Source organism: Rhipicephalus sanguineus, chromosome 1, assembly GCF_013339695.2.
Source record: "Rhipicephalus sanguineus isolate Rsan-2018 chromosome 1, BIME_Rsan_1.4, whole genome shotgun sequence".
NCBI lineage: Eukaryota > Metazoa > Arthropoda > Arachnida > Ixodida > Ixodidae > Rhipicephalus > Rhipicephalus sanguineus.
The window spans coordinates 235,980,363-236,000,948 of record NC_051176.1 but is presented as its reverse complement, the minus strand read 5'-3'; the positions used below and the strand labels follow the sequence as shown (position 1 = coordinate 236,000,948).

General features: G+C 46.1%; 1 protein-coding gene across 2 annotated transcripts in view; it reads left to right on the top strand.

Annotated features, from left to right (window-relative positions):
* The first annotated feature begins 4,760 nt into the window (after positions 1 to 4,760).
* LOC119375053 (octopamine receptor 1-like) overlaps positions 4,761 to 20,586 on the top strand; it is a 517,375-nt gene continuing 501,549 nt past the window's right edge. For both annotated transcript variants that reach the window (XR_005180346.2, XM_049420385.1), the window contains exon 1: positions 4,761 to 5,732. The gene's annotated coding sequence lies outside the window, so the exon portion shown is untranslated. The remainder of the gene's footprint in view (positions 5,733 to 20,586) is intronic.

Here is a 20,586-nt window from a genome sequence, read left to right as displayed (position 1 = left end):
ATTCACTAGCATATTCACCTCGTTTTCAAGTTTCTTTATGTGAGGTGCCCATGATAGCTGCCTATCAAGTATTACTCCGAGAAACCGATGCTGTGTCACAGTCATTAGTGGTTCGCCTTCTAAATTGAGATTGAAGTTTTTTAACTTCTTGCGGATGAAGGGCAATACAGCTGTCTTTGCGTGCGACAGAACCATTCCTCTTTCTTTTAAAAAGTTGTTAATAATATTTATGCCGTCTTGCAATGCAGTCTGAATTAACCGTACGTCCGTGCCAGATGCCCAAATGCACATATCATCTGCATATAAAGAGTATTGCTAAATCAGCCATAACACAGTTGAAAAGAAAAGGGCTGAGTACGCTTCCTTGTGGCACTCCCTGTCTGACATCGTGTTCTGCACTCTTTCCTTCGCTCGTCTGAATGAATATTTTGCGACCTGATAAAAATTTAGATATCCACCGCAAAGACCTGCCGGACAGTCCGAGTTCCAACATACTCAGCAGAACATGAGTGTGACTGACTGTGTCAAATGCCCTTTTGATGTCTAGGAACACTGCGACCGTCAAACTACCACAGGCGTGTTCATGCTCCACATACGTTACTATGTCCAGTATTGCATCCATTGTGCATCTCTGTTTCCTAAAACCTGTTAAGTAGTTGGAGAATACACCGGTTCTGTTGCACCACCACTGAAGTCTTGCATCAATCATTTTTTCCATTACTTTACATAAACAACTTGTCAGACTAATTGGGCGGAAGAATTCAAGGCTCAAGGGCGTCTTAGCCGGTTTTAAGATCGGAATGATGCGAGCAAACTTCCAAGACTCGGGTACAATTTCTTGCATCCATAGATTATTGTAAATATCTAAGAGAATGGTTGTGCCTGTCGGCCCAAGGTTCTTTAGCATATTGTACGTAATGCCGTCCGGTCCAGAGGCCGATTTTTGACGACATGATGCTATAGCACATTGCAGCTCACTTAACGTAAATACAGGGTCTAGTTGAGGATGCTGGGCCGAATAGCAAGCATTAATTTTCTGGCTGGCTAACGCGACAGAATTATCAAATAAGGCACATTGTGATGCGGCGGGCCTACTAATAAGTTGACAAAATTCATCTGCTACCACAATTTCCCGTTTGTCCAAGGCTACAGCAAGCGCACGAAATGGGAAGCTCTGTGATACAGGGCCACTAAATGCTCGAATTACCAGCCAAATTCTTCGAACAGGTGTGTGGGGAGAGAGCGTTCCACAAAAATCACGCCAGCGTCGTTTACCTAAATTTTCTAGTCGTCGGCGCATTACACTGTGGATTTTGTGTGCATTTTTGTATGCTTCTAAACTTCCGCTGCGTCGATATGCCCTTTCGGAACGTCGTCTGATGGCTCTTAGTTGTTCATACTCTCCGTCGACTGCAGCATAGTCTTTTGGAATTGGGACTTTTTTTGTACATTTATTCGCATTATCTTGCAAAAATTCAGTAAAGCTTTCAACTGTCGTAAGTTCACTATTTTGGTTTGTTAGGCGGTACCGAAAAGCTTTCCAGTTCGTCACTTTGCTGTAGCGCCTGATGTCGTCATTTCGCAAGTAGGGGTGACTTATAAGGATGGGAAAATGGTCACTCCCACGTGTTTCTACATCCGTTGTCCATCCCACACCATTCACTAGATCTTGGGAACACATGGTAACATCTATGCAACTCGAGTAATTATGTCCACGGAGAAAAGTTGGGGAGCCGTCATTTAAAATTGTCAAATTGCATTTGTCTGCGGCACACTCAACAACGTTCCCACGTGCATCACATCGATCACTACCCCAGATTATGTTGTGCGCATTAAAGTTTCCACATACAAATGTATATGAATTTGAAATATTGAAGATATTTGTTAGCTCTTCCACCGAAATGCGGCTTGAAGGTTGTAGGTAAAAATTAATCACTGTTATGCACTGCTCACCAAAGGATACCTTACAAGCGACGAATTCCGGGAAGTCCAAATCACTTGAGTGAACTTGGTGAGAAGGTAGGTCCTTTCTGACGCACAAATGCACTCTGCTAGGACCACTTCGACGAGATGACTTATATATCACGTAGTTAGAGAGGCGGAAATCGTCATTCATTCCTGCCTCTTGGATGCAAAGTATTGGAAAGTTATATTGCAAAAGGAGTTTATGGAAGTCAGCACACTTCCTTCGAAGACTGTTGGCATTCCACTGGAGTACGGAGACATTTTTATAGCGCTTATCCATATGTTACTTGTCGCAGGTCTGACCCGGATTGTTGATACAATAGTGCTTCCAGAGGCAGCAGGGCTTTTACTTCTGGCAGGTTGTTTGCTTCCGGTAGAGCAGACAGGATTGCCTGAAGTGCTGCGAAAAGCATTGGTAGAATCAATTGCATGACTGATGCAGAGGCATGGTCTCCCTTGAATGGTTCAGTTTCTGAGGCCTGTTGAGAACGACGTGATGTTTCGATGTTGTAGCTTGGGCGAACACTGGCGCTGTCGGTTCTGCTACTTTCCGGCTGAGGTCGCGTGGGCGTTCGCAGCTTTGACGCGTAGGTTGGGGTACTTAAATGTACTTCTCGTGAGTGGTCTCTCGGGTGTGCTCTTGGCGGTTCTCTTGGTGTTTGTCGGCTGCTGTTGTTGCGGTGTGCGCTGAGGTAGATCACGTACAGGATGAACAATCTCAAGGTTTGGAGAGGGTTCATTAGGGCGCGGTTTTCTTCCATGAATGAGCTCATGCCGACGCATTTTCGCAGCAGCTTTACTTTGCGGGTAGCCTGAATATGAGGCAGCGTGATTACCTGCACAGTTTGCACACTTAGGTTGAAGAACTGACTTGCACTCCTTATGGAGGTGTTCTTCTGAGCAGATCTTACACCGGCGTGTGTTACGGCAACTTTTTGCCATGTGTCCGAATCGCTGGCAGTTATAGCACCGGAGTGCTGGACCAAGATATTCTTCCACTGGGTGACTGGTGAATCCTAAGTAGATTCTTCCTGGAATCGGGCGGTCATCTCGAAAAGTCAGAATCACTGTGTGAAGTGGACGCGACGTTACTGCTCCATCTTCCTGGCGGTAATATTTCATTTGCCGCCGCGCCGATATAACCCCTGCATCTCTCAAGTACTCTAGGAGTTGTTCGTCTGAATACTGCAGAGGCACATGCTTTACTTTCCCAACGTTCCGAGTGTATGACTCTGGGATGAAAGGCTTAACTTCCAGGCCGCCTACATTCGAAAGCATTAGAAGACGCTTGGCTGAAGCTAAGGAAGCAACGCTGACACTGAAGCTTCCATCTCTGGTCGTTCTGAATGACTGCACTTTTTCTTTAGCAGCGGAAACTACTTCGGCTGACACTCGATTGGGGTTCACCTTCCAGAAACTAGCACCTTCAGCTGTTGGACGAAAGACGACTGGGATGCCCTCTGCTCGCTTCTTCTTATATGCAACCAACGTAAATGGTTCATCTTCGCCCACGTCTTCTTCATCACTTAGGTTATAAGTTGACGTTTTATCGTCTAAAAGATTCTCTTCTAAGCGAAGCTTCTTGCGCTCAGCTTCATCGTCGTCCATTGCTGCTGGGCTCGCTGAAGCCATTTCGCGGTTGTGAATGTGCAAACGTGCCGGCTTTATGACGTTTTGACGCGCCTGTAAGCCCCCAGGCTTTTCATTGTGTCCTGCAGTATCACTCATGAGGGTTGACGCACTTGGACGAGCATAAGGCTCGGGGCGATAGTTACCAACCACCGTAGTGGTCGCGTACTAGCCAAGTCTTTGATAAAGGAACCTCGTACCTGTAAGGCGCCGAGCCCTCGAAGTCTTCACCCGACGTCTTGTTGGCACTCCGAGGAAGAAATGGATGTCAGCGTAATAGACCAAGAAAAGAGCAAAAATCGAACACTGCACAAAAACAGCGACCGAACAGAGCCACCACTTGATCGTTTTCCTTATCCGAGTCCACTAAGGAGAAATATTTCGGACACCGCCTAAAGAATGGCGATATTGCTTAAAGAAGACTTGGTACTGTACCAAACATGGCGTGAAACATGCAGGTTAAATCGCCGTGTACAGAGAAGCAGTGTTTTTGTGACCCATCGTTTCTGGCTCCATTGCAAAGCAAATAGCTCGCGTTTAAGGATATAGACAAAGACACAACGGAGATTCTAGAGTTACACGTTCCTCCTTCTTGCTCTTAAAGCTCTAAAGTATCAAACCGCAAACCTGCATATAACTGGCAGTCATGACAGTTCGAGTATAGGGCGACAGGATTGAGCGCAAGCTTACAAGATCATGTCATAAGTTACTGTCTTCCTCTTATAGATTCATGATCATCAAATTTGTGTCATTATTTGCCATCTAAGGTTACTTTGGGGAGCATATATTCGACATTAACATTAGATAGAATTAGTACTGGCACTATATTACTTACTCCAGGTGATGGCATGCTGAGGTGCCGGTCAGTGGCTTCATAACCGCCTTTCGTGCCTGCAAATGAAAGCTACGAACACTCCACATATTCATTACAAGAACTTGCGGTTCAGACGAATGAAACGCAGGCATATCAGTACTTTTCCCTCTGTCTTGTTTCGCGACCACGGCTTCGAAAGTATAGAAACTTCTCTCGCTGCTGCAGCTAATTAGGCGTCTTTAGATCAGAGTACGAAGGCGCGGCAAGCAGTGCGTGCGCTCTAAATTGCACACGTGTGGACGACGCTTGCGGCTGGCCTCTCGCGGTGTGGCCACGCTGGTCGGCCGGCTCCCAAGGGAGGAGCGTGACACTTCCGTCTTGGCCCAGTGGCGCATCCCGCATCCGAGACAGTCGGCCGGAGGGAACCGAGGCCCGCGCGGGACGGGCATCACCTGCGAACGGCGGGGGGGAGAACCCTTTGGTCACGGGAGCCGAGAGCCGCGGCACAAACACACGCACACGCAGGCAGGCAGGGGCCGCGAAATCGATGTCCGTCCGGGCGCGTGCGCAGATGCGCTACTGGGCCGGGCCGCTCTCGGCTCCGGCGGCGCTCACTCGCGCACTGGAAGCCGCGCGGCACGCAGCCCAGGGCGCCTCAGCTCGAGCGCCGGCCGCCGACCGCGTGCTGTCCGGCCGCCGCATGGGACAGGACGCCGCCGACGACGGGGCCAGCGAGCCCCTTCACCAGGGCTCGGCAACCTTCAACTGACGACGACCGCAAGTGTAGAACTCTTTTGTCCGACTCTCGAGAGGTCTCCCGTACTGCACACAGCGACAGACACCTCTGCGAAAAAGTTTTGCAGCCCCGCGGTTCATGGAGCGTTCGCCGCCGGTGGGACGTTCCGGCCAGGAGGTGTGTGTGTGCGCGCGCGATGACGCTATGTGACTGCTTGTTCTACGGCTGAACTGACTGAGCGACGCCGGTCTGGCAGCGTACGAAAAATCTTCAGTGTGAGCCAAGGACCTTTCGTTACCCTTGCAAGGGTAGGCACGAAGAGGCAGCTGAGTAAATTCGTGTTGCGTGCCCGACCTGCCCCGTCGCACAGAAGCGAGAGAACTTTTCTCGCATTCCTTTACGTTGTTCCTTTCTTTTCCCTTGTTTTAGCCGGTAGCTTACGCGTTTGTTTTCGAACTTTTTTATTTATTTATTTTACTTTATTCTGTTTTCGCGCTAGCCGTCGAGCTGACTTTGTGAAGGTGCCTGGACTGTGAGACTTTCAAGTGCCGCGGCGCGTCGGCCACGAAAGTCCTGGAACTGAGGAAGGTAAGCTCATCCCGAGTGGAACGTGTGCGTGTCGGCTCCCGAGGGCAATTGTCCACCGCGAGTGTTGCGATGACAAACGACCCGTAATTATCTACGCCGCTTTTGTTGCGTGCATGCGCCAAGTCCCGCTGAAGTACGCTCAAGTGCGATCGCAGCAAATCATGTGGCACGTGAGAAAACACTTGTTGGAGGCGTCAGTAACTTCGGCGGCGAAAATTCGCTAGTAGGTACCGAGTTGACTCGAAGGAAACAGGAAGGTGAAAGGGATTAATGCTTATTCGGGAGGAGAATCATCGCATACATTACGAACTACGAAATATGGAATAAATTGTCATGATGTCGCGCGACATTTTATTCATTTATTTAGTTTTTTTTTTTTTCATTTAACCAAGGCTGTCGAAGAAGAAGGAAGGTATGCGAGCATAATAACGACGTGTTATATAAATAGTGGTTTAAAAGAATATAAATATAATTTTGCCTCGGATAGAAGTAAAGAAAAGGTACGTGCACATCAATATGACGATGTGTACCTATACCTTCACTTCACTTCTTTGCGAAACATTCTTGTTTAGGCAGATTTCGCTTGAACTTGCTAAACAACAGGTTTTTCGACAAACACAGTGATTTCTCGCATGAAGGATTTTATACTTAATTAGCTACCTATAGTCCTCTGAAAACGGTGCAATGTATTGACGTATATTGTGTCAAATGTTTGAAGAAATGAACAAGTCAAAATTCAGCGCAATAAATATTTCTAGAATTCCGAAGCATTCCAGAGTGAATTATATTTAATGGCGTAGTACGAACTAAGTGCGTGAGCCGCAGCTTGTTTCCAAAGATGCAAAAATAAGCTTCTCAGCCTTTCGAACAATGATCACGCTGACAAAAGTAGGCGTAAATATTCTGTCGACATTTTTTGGGCCTTTAACACACCAGTGGTGGTCGAAACTTTACAAAGTGAGTTTGAAGGAGGCATGAAGCGCGTAGTGGTGAGAAATGTTTTCGGAGGAAAGTGTGCTTGTCAGTATTATATGACAAATATTATATCTTGCACGTACAACTCAGTTTCCATCATTATAGTAAAAATATAATAAATGACGTGCACTAAGCTTACTACTAAGAGGTGCAGGATTTATATATTTTACAACGTAGGTTTCGCTAAGTAAAGGTCAGGCGGAGCCGAACTCTACAGCGTTAGTTCATTAATAATTCACCAATGGAAAAGCAACATCATTCGACGCTTAGTCTTCAGTTATTCAAACGATGTTCGTACAAGCCCATAAACTGCAAAGATGTTTGGTTCTTAGTGTGTTTTTTTTTCTGTTCTTTCGATAGGTCACAGTAGAACACTTTTACACATTTCCCGCATTAAGTGTTTTTGGGTAGCGGTAAAATAAAGCACCAGCACATTTTGCTCGTCTAAATTTTTATCGTTTAGTTAATCCTCACCGCTTCTAGATTAATTTTCCAACAATAGGTAAGCCTCTTATTTGTTTGCGATGCACTTTACGAAAAACAGAACATAAACAGCACGAATATAACGGTGATAAAGTAGGTGTAGCAGCACCACTTTGATCTTGCTATGCTCGAGGGCGCGGGTTCGACTGCCGGCCACAGCGGCCGTGTTTAGATGGGGACGAAATGCAAAGAACGCCCGTGTACTTATATATAGGTGCTCGTTAAAGAACTCCGGGTGGTCATAATTAAACCGGAGTCCTCCACTACGGCGTTCATCATATCGTGGTTGTGGCATGTTAAACGCCAGCAATTATTATTATTACCACTCGGACCAATCATAAAGTGTGAAAGGAAAAAGGAGTCTGAGTATAGCGGTAACATATGGGGATTTAAAAAAAAGGGATTACAATGAACGTGCAGACGGCCGCAAATTCCAAGCTCAACAACGCGACAATGTATATATTTGGACAATCGCAATACAAATGAACAGGAGTAAAACTGAGCCGAATGGTTGTTTCTCGAGAAAATATTTAAACATTTGACCTTCAGTGGTGCGCATCGGTAAACACTGCGTATAAAGCCGCGTTTACGCTATAGCGATCAGCGTGTTGACGTGCAGGTTTCAAAGCTTTTCATTAGGGGTCCCAAAACAGCGCTTCGGTCAGCTGCGGCCGGAACTAGTGAGATGTTTCCTCAGAAAAGTGTTGTTTTTCTTCTCTAGTATAATGAGTGAAAGGGAAGTTAGTTACCAAAGGAAATACACAGGGCCTTTGCAAACTGAGGCGCGTGTCACACGTTTAGAACAACGCGGAGGAGTTGATGGGCAGAAAAACACTTCTAGGCAGAAAAACACGATTCTGTGATAGTCACAACGTGATCTGGAAGTTGCTAGCGGCTTCGTGGAGTTTATAAACTCTACTTTCAGAGAAAAAAAAAAGTATATACACAGCAATACGTGCCAGAAGTCGTAGTATTCAATACTGAGTCATTAAACCGGGCAAAGAAGTAGAATAATTCACTGACCTCTTTCACGCGCCGCTCGGGGCTTGGTGGTTTCAGATTGACTGATCTGAATAAATGCGTCAGAGGTGAAACAAAAATGGCTCTTTATTTTATAATGCAATAAAACGTACAAAGAAAAGAAAAGCTGTTTCACAAAGAGAATGCGCGCTGCGGGGAGTCGGATCTACAGGCGGTTGCATTCGCCCGTCTTCTCTGTGGCAATTTAAAAGATCAAATGAACGCGAGTTTTCTGGCGGCGACTCAAATAACCCGCCTTTTTCCCTTTTTAAGACACACAGCGGCATTTATTTTTTCTGCTACTTTTGTTGCGCATGGCGGTGTACGTCGTCATTTCTATGGTAGATGAAGTTTCGAATTTCAAGGATGCATATTGGCATTACGTAAAAGTCACGAAGCGTCCAATACGAATCCATATAAGACGTCTGATATTTAAATATAGAAATTTATGGGGGCGAATGTACATACGTGACGACGGCCAGCGGCACCTAATCCCGGCGGTATGCTATTGCGCGTTGCAATTCCTTGCCGGTGAAATGCGCCATACTCCGTGCACGAAATGTATCACTGACTTGCGGTGTCACGTGAATCTACTTGAACTGGATCGTCACGCGTCATGCTTTTTATTTGTTCCTCCTGATGCTTATTTGGATTACTCTACGCTTCTGTGCGGTGTGCGCAGAAAGCGATAAATCCTACGGAAGGCACTCAGCGAGTGCTAATAGCAGATATTTGGTAGTAATAATTAATTGGTTGTGGCACCGAGCGAATTAAACTTCTGGACTGCGTAATTGCGGAGGGATTCATTACGCGGCTTAATCCCGCTAGCTCGGTACGTGTAGCTATACGCATTCTGGCGTCACCGATTTCCTTCAAAATTACGCTCGCGTTGTTTCTACAGCGTGAAACAATATCGTTAACCTGGTCGTTTGCAATTAACTACTAATCACTTGAGGCATTACTAATCACTTGAGGAGCTAATAATTACATAAGCTTGGAACCATTCTGTTTTGCCTTATACTTGAACCAACTCGAAGGAATCGCTGATGACTGCCTATTCCTTTTCGAACAATTCCATACGTAAGTCCACATAACTAAGCAAAGTCGAAGTTCAGGCAGACATATTACACAGAGGTATTGTGTCATATACGCAGCATTTTGATGTGAATAGAAATAGTTCAAAACTGAGTGCTCACAATCACGCTAAACACACGGTCATTTGGGGCACACATTTACAAATACTAAACCTAGGCATATGATAAATGCGTATATTAGAAACATGCATTATTTGTTTGTTCGGAAATGACTTCGTAACATTGCACTTTGCTAATAATTAACAAAATATTGCGCCAAACTACAACAATTAGCAGTAATTATGCTTGTGCGCACATGCATATTACACTGGGACGTTTAAGAAAGTATGACTGTTTGTGCATAGAAAAGTATAAAACCTGAAATAATACACCGCAAGAGGATCTAAACGCATAAACACAGAATTTTTTGTCAAGATCAAGCCTCATCGGTGGTTGCCATAGAAGCCAAAAAATTGCAGTGCCACAGTGCTGTAGAGTAATATGGGCAGAAAACTCGATGTGACTTGGCTGTTCTCTTTGCAAGAATTAAAAAAAAAAAAACAAGGCCTTTCCGTGAAACACCCTTTTACTTTACTCCCAGTTCGGTATGTCTTGCCGTCTCAGTAAGTGCTGCTAATATTTACCCAAGTTTCCGAAAGAATCGTAGGTTCTACGATCAAAGTACGCTTAAATAAGCGGCCTACCTCTGTATGTATTTGATAAGCGCATCGTAAATGATTTTATTTAGAAGCAAGCACTTCACCCTCACCTTAATATGAGCAACAGAGGCTACTCTGACGCCGCTATTACAGCATAGCCGAAACACTTATACGAATGGCCCACTTCAAATGGGTCTCGTTCATTCGCGAAGTTGGAAAGTGTGCCTCAGAAATCAAGTTATACTTGTGCGATAAGCTTTGTACGGGGTACATTTTAAAGCCTGAGAACGCTGTGCACGTAACGTCGTTATGCCGTAACAAAACAAAAAAAACAAACATGGTATTGTTTTTCTTGCTGCTCGAAATTTCTTCAGCAGCGTGACTTTGCGAAGGCACTCTTTCTGCGCGCTTTCTCTCCTTTGTTGTCTTTTGCTTCTTTCATGCCACCCATCACCTTGTCCAATATACACAGGCGCTGTTGTTTACAAAACTAATCGTTTTTCTTTTCTTTTTTCGCTATTTTTTACAAGTAGTCCTTTCTGTCGTAATTTCCTGGTTAGTGAGGAACTACGGCAAAATATTTCTTTATGTGTGTATTTTAACTCTATGTTTCAGCGGACCGTTTGCCTGAAATGGTGCCAATAAAATTAACAAAGCTCCTGATTTTGCGATTTTTGCCGCGTTGTAGGAGCAATAAGGAATAGAATATCGGTCACCTAATGCTTGCTTGCACGGTAACCCGGACAATAACCTCTAGGAGCGCGTTTGCCGTGCCACATAGTGTTTGCAATTTATTTACAGTGCCGAGGAGCCGATAACACCTTTACAACGTTAAATATAGGCAACTGGGTACTTTCAGTTTGACTTATTCCAAATTCTTGCGTTTTTCTCAAGTTTCAATGTTTCTTAGTGCGACCGAGATTAGCAAGCACAGCGATAATAGAAATGTCGTTAAAGCCGTGCACGTCAAAGCTCCGCTTTGATTATTTGCTTGTTTACATTACTCTCATGTAGCTTCTTAATTGCGTGTTGAAATGTACCTGCCACATGGGCAGTTGTTGTCACTACAAAATTTCTTGAAAGCAACGAGGGTACGGTCAGAAATAACCTGTGTCCCCTTGTGTACGAGTTAAAGAGTGCGAGTGACCGAATTTCTTCTTGCATTATTGTCACGCTGTATTGCAGACACATGACACGTGCACTGAGCATGTGATAAAGCGCGCACACGAGAAACCATGTGGCAAACGTTTGCAGCTCTTAAGCACTTTCTGAGTATCGACACGAGTGAAGCAATTCACTTACGGGGGCCTCCGTTGAACGATGGTCCAGCCGCGCTTCGAAAAACTGTTACCATTAGTCGGCCGATCGTGCCTCTCGTTTTGTTCTCTTTATTTGTCTGCCGACCCGGAGGACATTCGCACTTCCTATTTAAGCCAGACAACCGCAAGAATACTCGGAGAGGAGGCTTTGCCGCTCCATTGTCACTGCTCACTCTTGGAGTGGTTCCAAGCTACGAAAGCCGTAAGCCTCCATGGCATTTTTCTGAAAAAAAAAAGGGGGTCCTGAAAAATGACACCACGGTGACCCTGAGTACTGCAATAACAGTCTAGTCCATTGACTTCGTATAAGGAAATTATTAAATGTTAATTTAAAAAAAAAAGAATTCGTGGCCAATATGCGCAAGGAACGCACTTAAGTGAGGTATGGAAGGATGAGGGTCTCGAACACTCTTTGCAACAGATTAAAGAGAGAGAGAAAAAAAAAGTAAGTAATCCGCATTCTACAATGAGTAACTGCTTCTTGCTGATGAAAAAGTGTATTTGTGGCGTCTCTGTAATCAAAGACGGGTGACTGAAAGAAAAAAAAATGGTTGCGGGCACGCGCACGGACCTTTTTTTTTTTCCTATCGTCTAAGTCTTCGTACTTTGCCTGACACTGCGCACCATTCACCTGTGTATGATTAATGGTTCTTTTCTACACGAGCAGAGCAGTCGTATTTTGGAGTACTTTATTGTTGCGCGGCTCAGTTCCATAATGAGTGTGTGATGTGACTTTCGGGTAAAAAGAAAAAAAAATGAAGGGGATATCCTTAATTCCCGCTATTGCGTTGTGTCTGTAAAAGGAAACAGCTAGCTGCGCTCTCAACGCAGGGTTTTTCCTCCTGCATGGCACGAGAAGAAACGGTAACTGAAGCCGCGCGCCTCGGAGTGTGTAGTGATGAGGGAAGACCGGCAACAACTCGACCGGGTGTCCCTCAAGAGCAGTCGTGGTACGGACGTAGGCAATAGCCAAGCGGGCATCTCTTCCGTGGCTGTCGCTGCTGGCTTCTGTCTCCCCGTTGGGCAGGGACGGGACCGTAAGGGACGCATGATTTACGAGAGGTGGCAGTAAGCGCGCGCCGTCACTGCTAAGCTCTTTCTGTTTCTCCCGGACCATCTGCTCTCCTGCACGCCCGCATCCCTAAGGTTAGCTACTAGCCTGCGCCACTACAGTGTTGGAGTACGACGAGCCACCGCGGCCGCCGCGCTATATTGCAACGCCTCGGCTACGCGCGCGCCGGCTGTTCCTCGCGTTCTTCGGGGACACGGGCCGGAAACAATAGCTGGCGCCGCGGCGCTGCCGAAGTCGCATCGCGGGCAACATTTTGAAGGAAAAGCGTGCGCACACGACCATTCTTGCCGGGTGTTTAGTAATGATGTAGTAAGTTGTGGCAGCGGGCCTCGAAGGTTGGCGAGGAGGACCTCATCGTCGGCGTCTGCGCACGGACGTTGCCGCTATAGACTGGCGAAATTCCGTCGCTGCGCTTTATAGCTGTTCGCATTGCGGAATACCCGCCTGTCGCCATCCAACGCGAGGGGCGCGCTTATCGATACGCGAAGCCACTTGACGTAGGCGACTCCGAGGGAAACTTTCTGGTCGAGCGCGTGCTGTTTTTGTTTATGCGGTGCCCCGAGGGCCGTTCCGAGGCGGCAGTGCGGGAATGTGCTGCGTTTGGCCGACAACGACAAGCGAGTCCAGTGCATCAAAATGGTTCCACGCTTCTCACGTCCCGCCGCAGGCAAGTGTCCTGTCTCTATAGTTTACCATGACGTTCCCGCGTACCTATAGTGATCCTGACCATCGGCCGAGTGCACCGAAAAACTCACTTCTAAAGTTTCTCCTGCTTTACCTTGCTTCCATTTGCTGTCAGCTTTGGTCAGCTTTCTCACAAAGGACGACCATCTTCGTACGCACTGTACGTACTGTACTCATCATACCACGTTGAGGCGACTTCGAGTGACGCGCCTAATGCACGCCTAACGCTGATGTCACTCCGTGTTTGCGGTTAGAAGTTGCATCAGCACCATGCACACGTAACGCGATTCTGATGCGCTTAAGAAAATAACTGTGTGAGCTAATGCTTCAGACAGGAGCGAATGCTCCAATGCACTGACTCCATCAGTGTATTGGAGAATTCGCTCCTGTGTGCTCTCATTCTGGTGCCTATTTCATTGCGCGAGGCGGCGAACATAGGCGCGTGTGGCATCCTGCATCCGCGCGTATGCATATACTTGTCGTATCCTAAATCGTGGTTCATATTCGCTCGTGATTAAGAAGTAAAAAGTTGGCTCTTGCTCTTGGCGCATTCTGCCACGCGGTACAGGACTGCCCTACTGACTTCATCGCGACTATCACGCGCGGTTACTCCGGCTCATATATTGAGTCAGCCCACGTATCAAAGTATATGAAGGATCAAAGCACGCACACGCGGTTTCCTTTAAGTTGTTTACAGGCACGAGGTTTTGCCGGCACCACGTTCGCGCTCTTTGTGATCTCGACCCCGTTTGGCGCACACCGGAAAATGGCACGTTTCAAGGGCTTATTAGACGCTGGTCGGCGACTGCGACGGAGTTAAACACTGTAATTCGAAAACGTTCAATGCTTTGTGGGGATGCCGGTAACACCCATCACTCGATTCCCTCCTAGACCCTCTGCCCTTGCGCACTTGTTGGGACTGCCCGAATAGTGAACATTTTCACTGCTTCTTTTCCGTGCACTCATATCACGAACGCCGATTGTGTTAGTAGTGTGCGGCCACCAGCATAATAAATAATAGAAGAATAAAGCTCATATGGCGACGCACTGTAGTAAACGTATTTGTGGTGATGCTTTGGCAAATAGCACAGGTCGGCAAAAAAAAAAAAAGTGGGGCTCTCTCAGACTCACTCAAGAAATATATTTCGTGCTTGGGGCTCACTCGGAATCAGACTCGCCAAAATTTTCCTCAACCGGACTCCCTCAGACTCACTAAAATCTTTCTCAACCGGATCCACTCAGACCCAAACTCACAAAAATATTACTCACCCGGACTCACTCAGACTCACGGCTCGATCTCGGTCTGAATGACTGGACTCATTAGTGTGTTAGCGTAAATTAGCCTTTGCCATTATGGTGTCAATTCACTTTAACGCCAACATCTCACATAATCGGTGATCTACGGTACGCATTTTGATCTCGTTTCTTCAAATACGAGTTATCAGTGGTTGCAATCTAGAAAGGACACTTTTTATTGAAAGACTTGACTTACACGCGATCTTTTTATCAAGGACTGCCCGTGAAAGAGATTGGATGGTCCAGTCAATGCACCCCCCCCCCCGCGCGCTTTATAACTCACGCCTCTGACCAATAAATATTGAGCTGGCGTATGAACGCTAGCACGTTAAAATATGTGGGAGTAGACGCGAGCCGACATAAGGCTGATAGTAATGCTGAAGGTGAGTAGATAGGACAATAGGTCGGCAAAAGAAGTGGAGCTCACTCAGACTCACTCAAGAAATACAGTTTGCGCCTAGGACTCACTCACTCAGACTCACCAAAATTTTCCTTAACCGGATTCACTCAGACTCACTAAAATTTTTTTTCAACCGGACTCACTCGGACTCAAACTCATCAAAATATTATTCACCCGCACTCACTCAGGCTCACGGCTCGACCTGAGTGTGAGTGAGTCGACTCACGAGTGAGTTTGCCGAGCTATGGCTAACCAGCGTTGCAAAAATGCATAGACCATTTTACTCTTTGTGTGCTAGAACAGTTGTCAGTTTCATCCACGTACTGGTGTTTTGCAGGCACGTTTGTAATATGTCAGTTTCAAGAATGACTTTATTTGCGTCGTTATATACCGGTGTTGGTATGAAAGTCCTCGTCAACAACCCCTTCACGCTTTTTTTAAATGACACTCAGTTTGTAGATTCCGACATACCAAGTCGCTCTCTACAGCTCCTACAGCCATCCTTTAATAATTTAGAGCGGGGGTCTCAGACACGAGGCCCATGGGCTTCGTGCGAAACTAAATGACCTTATACGTGGCTGACCATGGCCTACTGGAGTTCTCAGGGCTCCCCCTTCTTTAGACTACCCGTCTTAGCATTCGCGCTACTCAAAAAGTGAAGAACAAGTGCGCTAACTCACTGCTGCATTACCAATATCATGCAGAACTGCGCACATTTATTTGTTTGATCACGCTCTTCGGTGCTCCTATCTTTTTTTTTTTTTTTTTACGCCTTATGCCTTACGGCAAATCCTGCGAATCAAGTTAGGAAATCTACAGGAAACAGTGTACTGAGGACTGAGGGCCTGGCCTAAGCTCACTGTAAGACTCCCAAAATAAAGTATCAAAGACGCAATAGAGGAGGAAATTCTTGAAGTTTGTCACCAGGCTGAAGAGACTTTGTACGTAGCGCTCGATGGGGTTGTTCTAAAATACGGCATCTCCCACTGCACTTGGGAATAAAGCACGAATTTGGCGCATTCGTTCACACTTGTTACGGACAAGCATTAAGGGATGGAAAGTTTTCGAGGTTTCTTCCAAAATTTGCCTTTTTTGCCAAGGGGTCTTTTAGAGCAACGCGCCTTGTTTCACAGCGATTAGCGCTTACGTCTGGCTTTCAAAGTCTTAAAAGAAAGAGGAAGAGCGAATAAAGGAAAGCTAAGAAACACAAGCTCCACGCAGGAGCTAATGTCCCCGTTACATCTACAAAGGATCACCAGCATCTGTTGATTAAAACTGCGGAAAAGGAACGCATTGTTTTTTCAGGTAGGGCTACGTGCATGAATCTTGGCCTCAGTTCTTTGTACGCAAGAGTAGTTTGTAAGAAAAAAGAGAGAGAGAGAGAAAGCGCGGGAAAGCGCGGCCATTGATGAAGAGCTTTTGGCCTCGTGAAAGGCTTTGTGCATTTGACGCCAGACACAGTTACGCTAAATGTCACTGGCAGCAGCTAGACTGGTGTCCCGCACGAAGAAGCCGTCTGTTAAGAAACTACTCTTGCGTGAACGCATTGTCACGATGTGGTCAGATAACCCAGCGTGAACTCTGTATTCTCGTTGTCAAGATAAAACGGTTTTAGAAAGCGAAAAAAATAAATAAATAACAGGTCACACAATTGAAAATATACATCATGTTTTCGTAGTCGTGGAGACACTAGGATATTTTCGGCAACGACAGTGGCAATGCACTGTCGCCCATAAATAAGCCTATAGTCTATCCCCGCTGTCGGGAGTGAAAGCACTCCATGGCATGATAAATTTACGCGTCCCTTCTCCACCCCCTTTTCTTTGCGAGTTCGGTTGAAACTCAGTCTCGGTTCTTGTGATGCAACTTCAGTGCCTCGTTCGCATTTCATGATTACTTCTATTTTTCCCTTCCTTCCCCTTTCTTTATTCTTTCCGCGGAGGGGGGCGAGGGTGCTGCGCGAATGATTACTTGCGCAGAAAAAACAAGTTAGAAAAAATGTATACGTGTGAACGCCTGTATAAACCGTGTGAACACCTGTAATAAAGTTAGTTGTGAGAACAGCGCTGGTGTTCGTGTCCCTTCTTCATCTCTGTCCTCGTTGTATCGCGCTGAATCCACCAAATATGTTGAACACCTTTATGTCTGGCGATGATACAGAATCTTGAATGCTGCTTCTGCCTATATAGACAAAATCTGGGCCCATACTCACAAAAGGTAGAATTTTTCGTACCAGATGTGTTCAGCCAACACACGCACACGCACACGTACCCGCACACACACACACGCGCGCACACACACACACACACACGTACCCGCACACGCGCACACACACACACACACACACACGCCCACGTACCCGCACACACACACACACGCGCGCACACACACACACACACACACACACACACGCACACACACACACACACACACACACACACACACACACACACACACACACACACACACACACACACACACACACACACACACACACACACACACACACACACACACACACACACACACACACAGTGAACGTGTCTTTTCCAACTGCACTGCTTCTTCCATATCTTGGATCACCATATAGCCAGACAGTTTCTATAAAGTAAATTTTCTATGAAGTCTTGAGCCAAAATCACAATATCAACATGAGACATGCCAGAGTGGAAGAATCGGAAATAATTTTGAACAGCTATGGTTTTTTAACGTCCACCGGTGCACAGTACACGAATGGTTTCGCCTTTCGCCCCCAAGAGAATGCGGCCACCCCGGCCGAGATTCCACTTCGCGACCTTCACAAACTACATACAGCGCAACAAGACGCAAAGGAAGACACAGTTGAGTCGGCCAAAAGAAAGGACCGAGGGAACGGCTCGGCTGATTCTTCTTTTCCATGTCGCGCTGTACAAGTTACAGAGTGACATACCAAATCGCCCCATTCTCAACACTGCTGGTCCGCGACCTCGTCCCTATAGCTGTGTAACGCCATATCGATAACTCTCACGGTGGATGGATTATTCGTAGCGTGATTAGCAATAATGCGTACATTCAACGTGTTCTCTCGCTATATTTGTGTTCTCTTCCCTTATCATTTCATTCTTTCCTATACATTGGTGGGTAGCCAAAAAGCCCAGTCCTAAAGTATTCAGTCTTTCACAATTTAATTCTCTCGCTATCAGTTTGTGATGCAATGTCACCAGTCTTTCACGTAACCTGTGAGGCTGCAATGTATGGGGTCCTTGTGTACATTTCTTTCGGGAAGCAATCCACGATAAATCTGAACTGCATGTAAAGGCAGCACGCGTGTTGAGATAATCAGGTTGGAGTAAACCGGCCAGATACCCTCTAGCAGGCCGAAAAGATGGTGTTCGGAAAGAAGTTAAATTTGCGAAATTGCAAAACTGCAAAATTTGGCTCGCACATTCGCAGATACTTCCCTCTGCGGATTAGCAAGCCATAATGCGGTTCAGGGCGCTTGAAACTTCCGCAGAGTGAAGACTTGTACGAACGAGTCGTTCTTGACGAGGGAGCTCGTGAAAAATGCAGTCGGGATTCGTGTCGTGGGCCGTCGTGAAAGGGTGGTATTTATTATAGCTGATCAACAAATGACTAACACGAAGCTGTCCACGTGAGCGCTATGCATTAATATAATACACATCCGCTTCTGACAATAGTAAGTGTAACGTACTTAGGCATACACAGGACCCTTGGGCTTGCTGGTCCTTTTTCTTTTTGTAAATATGCAGTTAATGCGTGCCAAGCTCCGCAATACTGCACAACAATAACTTGAACGTGTACTGTGGCTTCTGTTGCATTTCGGTGTTCCAGGACTCTGGAAATTTAGAAGAGGTTTTGCTCTCTTCATGTCCAGAATACAGATGTTCACTATTATAACGTCCAGCGACACCTCTGCCTACGAGCGCATTAAAGAATATACTTCCGACGAGTACAGGTTATGGTCTCTGATGTAATTCATAATGAAACGGCAGCGCAACCACGCACGGACCGAATAAAGAAGGAACACGGAACACCATACAGTCAGACAATGATGTAATTGCCTATATGTGTGCATCCTTCATTTCTACTATTATTTGGGGATGTGTGAAGGAACCTTCACGCATATATTCGATATATATTGTGTACGTACGTCGTTTGTAATTTGTACATTTACAGATACAACTTGGGCAACTGCAGTGCAGTCTCCATCCTGCTAGACTAGCTGTTTAAGCTTCAGGTTGGGACCATATCGTTCGCAGGAACTATCATCATCATAAACGGGCTCTACCTTACATGGCATCTCGCGTCGCCTAGCAACGCGTTCGAGGAAGGAAAGTAGGAGGAGAGGAGAAGAGAAGTCAAGAGGAAGAGGAGAACAAATAAATAAAACAAAATAAATTTCTTGGCGAGGCGAGCTTCGAAACCGCGTGCCCACGGTCCGAAGACGATCGTTGTAACAACAACTCGGCTATCCAGGCACGCGAGCATTTATGGGAACCATATCGTTGTGTTGCTGTGGACGAGAGAACGAAAAAAAGATTGAGATAATTAGTGAGAAAAGACCTGAGAAAACATACAATTTTGTTGCGGTCGCCGGAGCTTGCCGCTCTGTTAGTCTTTCATTTCTTGACATCTCGGCACTATTTCCACAGTGAGCTGAATTGTTTTCATGTCATCGACATCGATGTTGAAGACTGGAACGGCGATATTGCATTTAAAGTAAATCAGGTAGTAGTTATTCTAAGTTAAGTGCGTTTTGTTCGACTAATATGTGATGCATGCATTATACAAGTGCGGTCGCATGATGGCGCTGTCACGCTGAAGTGTTGATTCCGTCCCACAGAGCGTGAGTTTGAAAGGCAGACAATCCACACAGCTGCCGTAGCTTTAACACGTACATGGTTTAAGACTTCGCACGTTTCCTGAGCAAATCAGGGAGATAGAGAGAGAGAGAGAAAGAAAGAAGGAAGGAAGGAAGAAAACGAGAGAAGGCAGGGAGGTTAACCAGGCGCATGCCCGTTTGGCTACTCTACGTTGGGGGATGGGGAAAGGGGAGTAGAAAGATGAGAGAGAGGGAAGGAAATAAAGAAAATATCAGCAAACGCCCTGACGCTTATGTAGCGGTGACACTACGAAAGTCAAAGGCGTTCACATAGGCCCGTAGTCATCAAAAAGCCCAGAAGTGCTTTAACTGCCTTGTGAGCCGACGAGCCATGGGGACGGTGCTCCAGCAGCATCTGCACGGAGAGCGGCCGATCGTCCAATCGTCGCAACGCGTCGGAAAGTGTTCGTCTCTAAGAGGCAAATCGAGGGCAGCGGCATAGCAAATGATCGATGTCTTCTTCGGTGCCACAGACATCGCATGCCGCACTGTCGGTCAATCCAATTAGCGTTGTGTATGCCTTCGTAAAGACAGCCCCCAACCAAAGCCGACAAAGAAGCGAAGCTTCACGTCGACGAAGTCCGGATGAAGGTCGGAGTTACAGTGTAGGGTTTATTTGGTTGAGTATCGTATGTCTTATGCTTGGCGTGTTCCACTCGGCCAGACAGAGGCTACTTGCCAGGTGACGAAGCTGACTTGCAGCGTCGTTCCTTGAGAGAGGAATCGGAACGTTGTGTCCTTCTTGATGGGATGTGCGAGCCGCGTTGTCTGTGGAATCATTGCCACTGATCCCACAATGACAAGGTAGCCATTGAAAATTAACCTCGTGGCCTGTTTCTTTGGCGCGGTGATGAAGCTTGACAATTGCGTACGTGAGCTGTTCGTGGCATCGGCGTCGGAGAACTGACTATCTATATATATATATATATATATATATATATATATATATATATATATATATATATATATATATATATATATATATATATAT